The sequence below is a fragment of the Rhipicephalus microplus genome, unplaced genomic scaffold (genome assembly GCF_043290135.1).
Source record: "Rhipicephalus microplus isolate Deutch F79 unplaced genomic scaffold, USDA_Rmic scaffold_781, whole genome shotgun sequence".
Taxonomy (NCBI): Eukaryota; Metazoa; Arthropoda; class Arachnida; order Ixodida; family Ixodidae; genus Rhipicephalus; species Rhipicephalus microplus.
In genome coordinates, this window is record NW_027465337.1 from 1 (window position 1) to 12500 (window position 12500).

Sequence of the window (12500 nt, forward strand, 5' to 3'; positions counted from 1 at the left end):
TAGCGTCGCCCCCGCCCCAACTGGAGTGGCCCAGTTTTTTGAACGGGACGGGAACTGCGAAGCACTTAGACCGACGGCGGACTACGACGAGAACGCCTTAAGCTTCGCCAACGTTTCGCCAACTCGTGCGGGAGACTTTTTCCGCTTCGCGGCAAGTCGTCGCGCCGTGCTCTCCGCATCAACCGCGTACGCAGCGAACCGCAAACGTCGGGCGCAGCCTCCTCACCTCCCTGCGCTTTGCGCGCGAACGTTCCCTGTTCGCGCGGCAAAGCCTGGAGGAGGCACGGCCCCGCAGCGTGTTCGAGCGCCCGGTCTACGGGACACCCTGCTTACTTCGAGGGCAACAAGCGCAACGCAAGGCTGCGATCTCGCGCACTTTGCGCACGGCTGGAGAAGCTTTGCTGGCCGGCTTTCGCTCCTCGTGTTTACCGTGCGTTAAAGTTGCGCGTCCGTGGCTCTCGCAGCTCTTGCGCGCCCGGTCGCAGAGAGGAGTACGCAACCTCGACCGCACTTTCCCTGCAGGCTTCCTTCCGACTCGAAGTCCTGCGGCGGTCTCAACGAGGTGCCACATCCTCAATGCAGTCGGTCGCCCCCGTTTCGGTTGGGCTCTGGCACGACGGTCGCCACCGTCTCGCCCTTGAGTGGCCGCTGTTGGCGCTCGCTGTGAGGTGTTCAGCGTGCTGTCCGTGTTGCCGACGCGGTCAAAACGAGTCGACGGCTCACGTTCCCTTGTGCGCCGAAGGCTCTCTTGATATGTGATCCGACCCTCAGACAGACGAAGCCAAGGGAAGACCCAAGGCCGCAATGTGCGTTCAAAGAATCAGTGCTCAGTGTGTCCTGCAATTCACACCAAGTCTCGCAGCTGGCTGCGTTCTTCATCGACCCGAGAACCGAGTGATCCACCGCTTAGAGTCGTGAAAAAGTGTTTGTTCAATTCCGTACAGTCAAAACCAAACGTTTCTGGCACTCGGCCAAACAGTGGCCAAGAAGGGCGCTTTTCAGCGCACGCTTGGACTCCAAAACTCTGCCGCGCCTTTTTCGGCTGCCGCAAATCGAGCAAACGGTGTGTTTCGGACGGCGTTTCGCTTCCGCTACTTGCGAGTGCTTTCGTGGTCCACCCCTCTATAAATACTCGGGAGGCGTCGAAGCCGGTTCTCCAAGCCGGACCCGTAGGTATCGTTGTGTGCTCGCTCTCATTGGCCCGCCTAACCAGAAAATGCCTGCGGTACACCCATTTGGATAAGAGTGCACGCAGATGCGGGCCTCGACGGCTACACATTTCCTCGGGCGGCCGCCTCCCGGCCTCCGTGGAGCGCGGGATGCACGGTCCCATCGACAAGCCTCTCCCGTTTTTACCGTGGCGTCGCGGTTCACCACGGCGGGCGGGTCGGTCTCCTCCGCATAAAAAGGGGGACCCCCGCTTTTTGTTCCACGAAATCGCACAAGCTTTTTTCGCATCCACGGTTTGCCACCGCACACCAAAATGCCGATCCGGCTGCCTACTTTAGCCAACAGGTGGAGCCAGGCGCGCCGTACTTGCGCGGCACTTCCCACGTCCACCGAAGTCGGTGCCAAGGACCACTTTCGGCGCCGGAGCCGCGTACGAGCCTACTCGAGGCGGAAGAACGAAGCCAGCAAGGGCCTGGCCGCAAGTGCGTTCAATTGTCGGGACGTCCAAGTCCCTCGTTCTTCCGTGCTTCCTCTTTCGGCAAGTCGTTGCGGCACCTTCCCAAAGCGCGCAGACCCGCTAATCGCGACGAGCGCGACGTGGCCGTGCCGCCTTTCCCTCGGCAGCAAGCAAAACGCCTGGCAACGTCGACGCTCCCCTAACCGCGATCTCGCACCGTGTTTCGTGTGGCGAATTCAAAAGCCGGCCGGCGCTGCTGCAACCATTACGGTCGGTACGCATACGCCGCGGAGGGCGGGACGGTCATCGGAGCGTGCGGTTCCTCCATCGAGTACTGCGCACCTCGGCCGTCGCATCGCCGTGCCATGACCGGCCGCGCGTCAACGCGAACCGGTGCCAGCGAGATCCCTCGCCTGCAAGAACCGACCGGCAGCCTCCGTCACCCGAGGACGCGGAGGCGCTTGCCGCGGACGGCGGGACGGTATGCACTGGTGCACAGCGGACCCGTCACATCGCCAGTTCCTTGACCGACCGCCGACGCTTGTGCCGTTCCTCTCGTACTTGGCAGTCGCCGCGCGATTGTCGGGTCTCGTTCTTGCACGCTCGAACGGTCGGGAGGGCACTCGGCTGGCGTTTCGGGAACGCGCAGCCTCGCCTTCTACCGACGTAACCACGACTCGCCGTTCGCGCTCCGCCGCTCCTGTTTACAGTACTAGGCGGTCCCGCAGCGGTCGGGTCGCGCATTTCGAGCGCTTCGAGCCACGGTGCAGTGGCGGGTCGAAAGCCGACCTATGAGTGCGTTGCGCCGTTTGTACCCGCGTCCGCCACCTGGCCGACCGTCCAAGGTCGCGGTGTTGGCGTCCGCTGGGCGCAACAATTTGTCACGGGGTGCCGCTCCACATTCAGGCAGCCCCGTGGGGAAAAGCCGACCCCGCGTCCAAACGGGGTCAGCGGCAGAAAGTGTCGGGCGCAGACGCAGCTGAGGCGCTCACCCTTCACAATCCGTTAATGATCCTTCCGCAGGTTCACCTACGGAAACCTTGTTACGACTTTTACTTCCTCTAAATGATCAAGTTTGGTCATCTTTCCAACAGACCGGCGCAACCGAAAGGCCGCGCCGGACATCGGTCCGAAGACCTCACTAAATCATTCAATCGGTAGTAGCGACGGGCGGTGTGTACAAAGGGCAGGGACGTAATCAACGCGAGCTTATGACTCGCGCTTACTGGGAATTCCTCGTTCAAGGGGAACAATTGCAAGCCCCTATCCCAATCACGAAAGAAGTTCCACGGGTTACCCAGTCTTTTCAGACAGGGATAAAGACACGCTGCTTCCTTCAGTGTAGCGCGCGTGCGGCCCCGGACATCTAAGGGCATCACAGACCTGTTATTGCTCTGTTTCGTGCGGCTAGGAGCCGCTTGTCCCTCTAAGAAGGTTGTAAGGTGCTGGGAACCCCGCACCTATTTAATAGGCTAGAGTCTCGTTCGTTATCGGAATTAACCAGACAAATCGCTCCACCAACTAAGAACGGCCATGCACCACCATCCACCGAATCAAGAAAGAGCTCTCAATCTGTCAATCCTCCCAGTGTCCGGGCCGGGTAAGTTTTCCCGTGTTGAGTCAAATTAAGCCGCAGGCTCCACTCCTGGTGGTGCCCTTCCGTCAATTCCTTTAAGTTTCAGCTTTGCAACCATACTTCCCCCGGAACCCAAATACTTTGGTTTCCCGGAAGCTGCCCGCCGAGTCATTTGAGTAACTCAGGCGGATCGCTGGTTGGCATCGTTTATGGTCAGAACTAGGGCGGTATCTGATCGCCTTCGAACCTCTGACTTTCGTTCTTGATCAATGAAAACATTCTTGGCAAATGCTTTCGCAGTAGTTCGTCTTGCGACGGTCCAAGAATTTCACCTCTAGCGCCGCAATACGAATGCCCCCGTCCGTCCCTCTTAATCATTACCTCGTATTCCAAAAACCAACAGAACAGAAACGAGGTCTTGTTCTATTATTCCATGCAAGTTTATTCAGGCGACTCGCCTGCGTTGAGCACTCTAATTTTTTCAAAGTAAAAGCACCGGCCATCTCGAGGCACACAATGAAGTGCACCAAGAAAGAACCGGCATGATGTTCAGTCCGAGCCGTCGCATCGGGTAGATGCACTACTCGTCTGGAACTGAGATCCAACTACGAGCTTTTTAACCGCAGCAGCTTTAGTATACGCTATTGGAGCTGGAATTACCGCGGCTGCTGGCACCAGACTTGCCCTCCAATTGATCCTCGTTAAAGGATTTAGAGTGTACTCATTTCAATTACGGGGCCTCAAAAGAGTCCCGTATTGTTATTTTTCGTCACTACCTCCCCGTGCCGGGAGTGGGTAATTTGCGCGCCTGCTGCCTTCCTTGGATGTGGTAGCCGTTTCTCAGGCTCCCTCTCCGGAATCGAACCCTGATTCTCCGTTACCCGTAACAACCATGGTAAGCAAGTAACCTACCATCGAAAGTTGATAAGGCAGACACTTGAAAGAAACGTCGCCGGCTCGTGGCCATGCGATCAGCACAAAGTTATCCAGAGTCACCACACAATACGGGCCGAAACCCGATCGATCTTGGTCTAATAAAAGCACCCGTTACCCAAAGGGCTCCAGGCTCACTGCATGTATTAGCTCTAGAATTGCCACAGTTATCCAAGTAGGAAGAAACGATCTAAGGAACCATAACTGATTTAATGAGCCATTCGCGGTTTCGCCTTATTTCGGCATGTACTTAGACATGCATGGCTTAATCTTTGAGACAAGCATATGATTACTGGCAGGATCAACCAGGTAATCGTTCGACTGCGCGTCCGTCCTCGCCCTCGGCGGGCCGGACGCAGTCTGTGTGCGGCGGAGGCCACCTTCAGGCGCCCCAACACGCTTATTTTGCACTCCGAGATGACGGCGTTCGAGCTCGCTACGGCACAACCTTCCCGAAAGACGAGTGGGAGCCGTGCGGCAAGAAGCACGTTCATGCTCGCTCTTTTTCGTTGCATCGACTCGGTCGCGCCGTGCGGGTTGCCCAAGCCCGCTGCACTGTCGGTGGACCGGCCGGAACTAGCAACGGAGCCGAGACTGCAAAGCCGCCAGACGACGGGTCACGCCCGCGTCTTCGGCGCTTTCGCATCTGAATCGCCCGAGGACGACACGGAACACACCTCGATATCGTGGTAAAACGGCACCGTCCGACAACCAGCCCCTAACGCATCAAGCGGATGAGGCTGCAGACGACTGCCGTGGATTCCCCTGGAGCAGACCCGAGGACACGCTTGACGAGGCCGAAGCCCGCCGCATATCAGACACCCGGTCGCTTTCGCGTACGCCGCTCACGAGAACCCCCACATAATAGCAGCGATAAGTACCCAGACCTCCTTGGGCCCTAATACGAGCGTACTCGAGAAAATTTCACCGCGGGTGTGCCCCGAAACGTGTGGCATGTTGAGCGTGCCACAAGTCTACGTCGCTCTCAAACCCGCCGAGGTCGTAGAATTTGCGACCCTACTCACGAAATTCCCACCGAGGATACGGCCGCAAACGTACCGCACCTTGGGTAGGCCACGAGTTTGTGCAACACTACGCTGACGGCACAGCACCGAGGTCGTGCGCGCACGCACGGGAAAATTCCGCCGCGGTTTCTGCCGAAAACGTGAGGCACCACGACTCTCCGCAAGTTCGCGTCGACTGCGAAAGACCGAAGTCGTGAACGACGTGTCCGCTACTCGCCGCCGACACGCTGGACACCAAACGTACAACGACTCGACGGCGTCGTAGAGGCCCACGACGCGGTTTTCCTTAACGACGTCTCGGCGTGGCACCGACAGGTTAGAACGGCCGACCAACGTTCCCTGTCCGCCGTTCGGCTCAGTCGAAGGGCTCGGCGACTTCGGCAACGCTGCGAAGCCGCACGGTGACGCACGCCATGTCCCCATTTTTTTTTTTCTTTCTGCGTCTGCCGGGGTGCCCCTATAATAGCAGCGATAAGCACCCAGACCGCCGTGGGTCGCTCGCCCCGGCTGACGTGGTTTTTCGTACTCCTGCGGCGGTCGCCGTCAAGCACGTCCAAATACGCTACTTTCGTGGGCGCATTCACGCTCTTTCGCTTCGCCGGAGTGCCAGCACTCACTCTGCCAAAAACGGCGAACATCCGAGCGGCGGTTCCCACTTTTGCGTCGGCGTCGCAAACCCCGCCCCGGCAGACGAGGTTTGCCGTACTCGTGCGACGGTGGCCGGCGGGCACGTCGAAAGACGCCGATATCGTGCGCGAATTGGCGCACCTTGGCTTCACCGGAGTGCCGCCACTGACTCCTCCAAAAACGGCGAAGATCCGAGCGGCGCTTCCCACTTTCGCATCGGCGTCCCGAACTCCGCCCCGGCTGACGCGGTTTACCGTACTCGTGCGACGGTCGCCGGCGAGCACGTGGAAAGACGCCGATATCGTGCCCGAATCGGCTCCGTTCGGCTTCGCCGGAGTGCCAGCACTGGCTCGGCGAAAGACGACGAACATCCGAGCGACGGTTCTCACTATTGCGTACGCGTCGCAAACCCCGCCCCGGCAGACGCACTTTGCCGTACTCGTGCGACGGTCGCCGGCGAGCACGTAGAAAGACGCCGATATCGTGCCGGAATCGGCCCCGTTTGGCTTCGCCGGAGTGCCAGCACTCACTCGGCCACAAACGGCGAACATCCGAGCGGCGGTTCCCACTTAGCCGTCGGCGTCCCGAACTCCGCCCCGGCAGACGCGGTTGCCGAGCTCGTGCGACTAGCGACCGCGAAGCCGTCTCGCGACGCCGCTTTCGTGCGCGGCTCCCACTGCGACCTGGGTCACCCGAGGTCGACGAGCAAAAAAGAATGTCGAAAAAAATTTTTTTTTTTTTTGCGTCTGCCGGGGTGCCCCTATAATAGCAGCGATAAGCACCCAGACCGCCATGGGTCGCTCGCCCCGGCTGACGTGGTTTTTCGTTTTCCCTGCGGTGGTCGTCGTCAAGCACGTCCAAACACGCCACTTTCGTGGGCGCATTCGCGCTCTTTCGCTTCGCCGGAGTGCCAGCACTCACTCTGCCAAAAACGGCGAACATCCGAGCGGCGGTTCCCACTTTTGCGTCGGCGTCGCAAACCCCGCCCCGGCAGACGAGGTTTGCCGTACTCGTGCGACGGTGGCCGGCGGGCACGTCGAAAGACGCCGATATCGTGCGCGAATTGGCGCACCTTGGCTTCACCGGAGTGCCGCCACTGACTCCTCCAAAAACGGCGAAGATCCGAGCGGCGCTTCCCACTTTCGCATCGGCGTCCCGAACTCCGCCCCGGCTGACGCGGTTTACCGTACTCGTGCGACGGTCGCCGGCGAGCACGTGGAAAGACGCCGATATCGTGCCCGAATCGGCTCCGTTCGGCTTCGCCGGATTGCCAGCACTGGCTCGGCGAAAGACGACGAACATCCGAGCGACGGTTCTCACTATTGCGTACGCGTCGCAAACCCCGCCCCGGCAGACGCACTTTGCCGTACTCGTGCGACGGTCGCCGGCGAGCACGTAGAAAGACGCCGATATCGTGCCGGAATCGGCCCCGTTTGGCTTCGCCGGAGTGCCAGCACTCACTCGGCCACAAACGGCGAACATCCGAGCGGCGGTTCCCACTTAGCCGTCGGCGTCCCGAACTCCGCCCCGGCAGACGCGGTTGCCGAGCTCGTGCGACTAGCGACCGCGAAGCCGTCTCGCGACGCCGCTTTCGTGCGCGGCTCCCACTGCGACCTGGGTCACCCGAGGTCGACGAGCAAAAAAGAATGTCGAAAAAAATTTTTTTTTTTTTTTTTGCGTCTGCCGGGGTGCCCCTATAATAGCAGCGATAAGCACCCAGACCGCCATGGGTCGCTCGCCCCGGCTGACGTGGTTTTTCGTTTTCCTGCGGTGGTCGTCGTCAAGCACGTCCAAACACGCCACTTTCGTGGGCGCATTCGCGCTCTTTCGCTTCGCCGGAGTGCCAGCACTCACTCTGCCAAAAACGGCGAACATCCTAGTGGCGGTTCCCACTTTTGCGTCGGCGTCGCCAACCCCGCCCCGGCATACGCGGTTTGCCGTACTCGTGCGGCGGTGGCCGGCGGGCACGTCGAAAGACACCGATATCGTGCGCGAGTCGATGCTTCTTGGTCTCGCAGGAGGGCCGCCACTCACTCCTGCAAAAACGGCGAAGATCCGAGCGGCGCTTCCCACTTTTTCGTCGGCGTCGCAAACCTCGCCCCGGCAGACGCGCTTTGCCGTACTCGTGCGACGGTCGCCGGCGAGCACGTCGAAATACGCCGATATCGTGCCCGAATCGGCCCCGTTTCGCTTCGCCGGAGTGCCAGCACTCGCTCGGCCAAAGACGACGAACATCCGAGCGACGGTTCCCACTATTGCGTACGCGTCGCGAACCCCGCCCCGGCAGACGCGGTTTGCCGTACTCGTGCGGCGGTGGCCGGCGGGCACGTCGAAAGACGCCGATATCGTGCACGAATTGGCGCTCCTTGGCTTCACCGGAGTGCCAGCACTCACTCGGCCAAAAACGGCGAACATCCGAGCAGCGGTACCCACTTAGCCGTCGGCATCCCGAACTCCGCGCCGGCTGACGCGGTTGCCGAGCTCGTGCGACTAGCGACCGCGAACGCGTCTCGCGACGCCGCTTTCGTGCGCGGCTCCCATTGCGACCTGGGTTACCCGAGCTCGACCAGCAAAAAAGAAGGTCGAAAATTTTTTTTTTTTTTTCTGCGTCTGCCGGGGTGCCCCTATAATAGCAGCGATAAGCACCCAGACCGCCGTGTGTCGCTCGCCCCGGCTGACGTGGTTTTTCGTACTCCTGCAGCGGTCGCCGTCACGCACGTCCAAATACGCCACTTTCGTGGGCGCATTCGCGCTCTTTCGCGTCGCCGGAGTGCCAGCACTCACTCTGCCAAAAACGGCCAACATCCGAGCGGCGGTTCCCACTTTTGCGTCGGCGTCGTAAACCCCGCCCCGGCAGACGCGGTTTGCCCTACTCGTGCGACGGTCGCCGGCGAGCGCGTCGAAAGACGCCGATATCGTGCGCTAATTGGCGCTCCCTGGCTTCTCCGGAGTGCCGCCACTCACTCCTCCAAAAACGGCGAAGATCCGAGCGGCGTTCTCCACTTTCGCATCGGCGTCCCGAACTCCGCCCGGGCTGACGCGGTTTACCGTACTCGTGCGACGGTCGCCGGCGGGCACGTCGAAAGACGCCGATATCGTGCCGTAATCGGCCCCGTTTGGCTTCGCCCGTGTGCCAGCACTCACTCGGCCAAAAACGGCGAACATCCGAGCAGCGTTTCCCACTTTCGCATCGGCGTCCCGAAGCCCGCCCCGGCAGACGCGGTTTGCCCTACTCGAGCGACGGTCGCCGGCGATCACGTCGAAAGGCGCCGAATTCGTGCACGAATCGATGCTTCTTGGTCTCGCAGGAGGGCCGCCACTCACTCCTGCAAAAACGGCGAAGATCCGAGTTGCGCTTCCCACTTTTTCGTCGGCGTCCCGAACTACGCCCCGGCTGACGCGGTTTACCGTACTCGTGCGACGGTCGCCGGCGGGCACTTCAAAATACGCCGATTTCGTGGGCGCATTCACGCTGTTTCGCTTCCCCGGAGTGCCAACACTCACTCTGCCGAAAGCGGCGATCATCCGAGCGGCGGTTCCCACTTTTGCGTCGGCTTCGCAAACGGCGCCCCGGCAGACGCGCTCGTGCGACGTACTCGTGCGACGGTCGCCGGCGAGCACGTCGAAAGACGCCGATATCGTGCTCGAATCGACCCCGTTTCGCTTCGCCGGAGTGCTGCCAGTCACGGCGCAGAAAACGGCGAACAAGTGTTTTTTTTTTTTTTTTTCCTAGAATTTGTGTTATAGAAGGCACATTTGATATCGGACGATAATTTTCAACTTTATCACGCGCACCGATTTTCGTGTAGAGGTTTGCAAGTTTATGGGAATTTCTCCACTTGGAATAATGCGATTTAGTAGTACTACGAGAACTTCATGGATGTACTCAAGGGTACGGGGCAAGTCAGTTACGTCAACACCTGCAGATTTTTTACACTTCAAACTGAAAATTGTTGGTTGTGAGTCCTCGTGTGATATTAAAGGCCGATTCGCTAACACATAGAACAAAGAAAGAAAGGAAGAAAAAACGCCCGCGCTCGCTCAAGAAACCTGGGTTCGCAACAAGTGGCAACAACAAGCAACCGAGCGAGTGCGCCAAAACCCGTGGCGGCCGAACAAACGCGAAGTCCCAACCGCGTCAGCCGGGGCGGCACGGGACAGGAAAAATCACTTCAGCCGGGGCGGCGGGGCACCGAATAAACCTCGTCACCTCGTCGCAGGATAAAAGAGGAAACAAAAAGTCTAAACAGCGTCTGCTGGAGCGAATGCGTAATAAAACAACAACAACAACAAAAAAAAAAACACCCGCGCTCAAGAAGTCTGCAATCACCACAAAAGGCGACTGTGACCGAGCAGCGTCAGCCGGGGCCGTGCGGAAACGGAAAAACCGCGACTACCGGGGCGTCGAGGCACCGAAAAATCCACTTCAGCCGCGGCGAAAAAAAAAAACAAAAAGAAAGACGGAGGGGGGGGGGGAACCACGTCTGCCGGGGCGAAGGAAAAAAAAAAACGCGTCTGCCGGGGCGAGCCCGGGTGCGGCACCACCGGGAAAACTGTGGCAAACAGACATGGCGATCGAGTGAGTGGGCCGCCAGCCAGGCTCAGCCAAAAAGTGCAAAGTCCGAACTGCGTCAGCCGGGGCGGCAAAAACCACGTCAGCCGGGGCGGCGCAAAAAACCGCGTCTGCCGGGGCGGCACGAAACCGCGTCAGCCGGGGCGGCGCGAAAACTGCGTCAGCCGGGGCGAAAGAAAAAAAAAAAAAAAACGCGTCTGCCGGGGCGAGCCCGGGTGCGGCACCACCGGGAAAACTGTGGCAAACAGACATGGCGATCGAGTGAGTGGGCCGCCAGCCAGGCACAGCCGAAAAGTGCAAAGTCCGAACCGTGTCAGCCGGGGCGGCAAAAAACCGCGTCAGCCGGGGCGGCGCAAAAAACCGCGTCTGCCGGGGCGGCACGAAACCGCGTCTGCCGGGGCGGCGCGAAAACTGCGTCAGCCGGGGCGAGCCCGGGTGCGGCACCACCGGGAAAACTGTGGCAAACAGACATGGCGATCGAGTGAGTGGGCCGCCAGCCAGGCTCAGCCAAAAAGTGCCAAGTCCGAACTGCGTCAGCCGGGGCGGCAAAAAACCGCGTCAGCCGGGGCGGCGCAAAAAAACCGCGTCTGCCGGGGCGGCGCGAAAACCGCGTCTGCCGGGGCGGCGCGAAAACTGCGTCAGCCGGGGCGAAAGAAAAAAAAAAACGCGTCTGCCGGGGCGAGCCCGGGTGCGGCACCACCGGGAAAACTGTGGCAAACAGACATGGCGATCGAGTGAGTGGGCCGCCAGCAAGGCTCAGCCAAAAAGTGCTAAGTCCGAACTGCGTCAGCTGGGGCGGCAAAAAACCGCGTCTGCCGGGGCGGCACGAAACCGCGTCAGCCGGGGCGGCGCGAAAACCGCGTCTGCCGGGGCGGCACGAAACCGCGTCAGCCGGGGCGGCGCGAAAACTGCGTCAGCCGGGGCGAGCCCGGGTGCGGCACCACCGGGAAAACTGTGGCAAACAGACATGGCGATCGAGTGAGTGGGCCGCCAGCCAGGCACAGCCGAAAAGTGCTAAGTCCGAACTGCGTCAGCCGGGGCGGCAAAAACCGCGTCAGCCGGGGCGGCGCGAAAACCGCGTCTGCCGGGGCGGCACGAAACCGCGTCAGCCGGGGCGGCGCGAAAACTGCGTCAGCCGGGGCGAGCCCGGGTGCGGCACCACCGGGAAAACTGTGGCTAACAGACATGGCGATCGAGTGAGTGGGCCACCAGCCAGGCTCAGCCAAAAAGTGCTAAGTCCGAACTGCGTCAGCCGGGGCGGCAAAAACCGCGTCAGCCGGGGCGGCGCAAAAAACCGCGTCTGCCGGGGCGGCACGAAACCGCGTCAGCCGGGGCGGCGCGAAAACTGCGTCAGCCGGGGCGAAAGAAAAAAAAAAAACGCGTCTGCCGGGGCGAGCCCGGGTGCGGCACCACCGGGAAAACTGTGGCAAACAGACATGGCGATCGAGTGAGTGGGCCGCCAGCCAGGCACAGCCGAAAAGTGCCAAGTCCGAACTGCGTCAGCCGGGGCGGCAAAAACCGCGTCAGCCGGGGCGGCGCAAAAAACCGCGTCTGCCGGGGCGGCACGAAACCGCGTCAGCCGGGGCGGCGCGAAAACTGCGTCAGCCGGGGCGAGCCCGGGTGCGGCACCACCGGGAAAACTGTGGCAAACAGACATGGCGATCGAGTGAGTGGGCCGCCAGCCAGGCTCAGCCAAAAAGTGCCAAGTCCGAACTGCGTCAGCCGGGGCGGCGCAAAAAACCGCGTCTGCCGGGGCGGCGCGAAAACCGCGTCTGCCGGGGCGGCGCGAAAACTGCGTCAGCCGGGGCGAAAGAAAAAAAAAACGCGTCTGCCGGGGCGGCAAAAAACCGCGTCTGCCGGGGCGGCACGAAACCGCGTCAGCCGGGGCGGCGCGAAAACCGCGTCTGCCGGGGCGGCACGAAACCGCGTCAGCCGGGGCGAGCCCGGGTGCGGCACCACCGGGAAAACTGTGGCAAACAGACATGGCGATCGAGTGAGTGGGCCGCCAGCCAGGCACAGCCGAAAAGTGCTAAGTCCGAACTGCGTCAGCCGGGGCGGCAAAAACCGCGTCAGCCGGGGCGGCGCAAAAACCGCGTCTGCCGGGCGAATGCAAAAAAAACAAAGAAAAAGCCCGCGCTT

At 60.9% G+C, this 12500-nt stretch overlaps 2 non-coding genes across 2 annotated transcripts; both read right to left on the reverse strand.

Annotated features, from left to right (window-relative positions):
- Window positions 1-761: 761 nt before the first annotated feature.
- On the reverse strand, window positions 762-914 carry LOC142795632 (5.8S ribosomal RNA). Its single transcript, XR_012893177.1, has one exon. It is a non-coding gene; the product is annotated as a 5.8S ribosomal RNA (ribosomal RNA).
- Window positions 915-2633: 1719 nt separating this feature from the next.
- LOC142795635 (small subunit ribosomal RNA) lies at window positions 2634-4448 on the reverse strand. Its single transcript, XR_012893181.1, has one exon. It is a non-coding gene; the product is annotated as a small subunit ribosomal RNA (ribosomal RNA).
- Between the last annotated feature and the right edge of the window lie 8052 nt (window positions 4449-12500).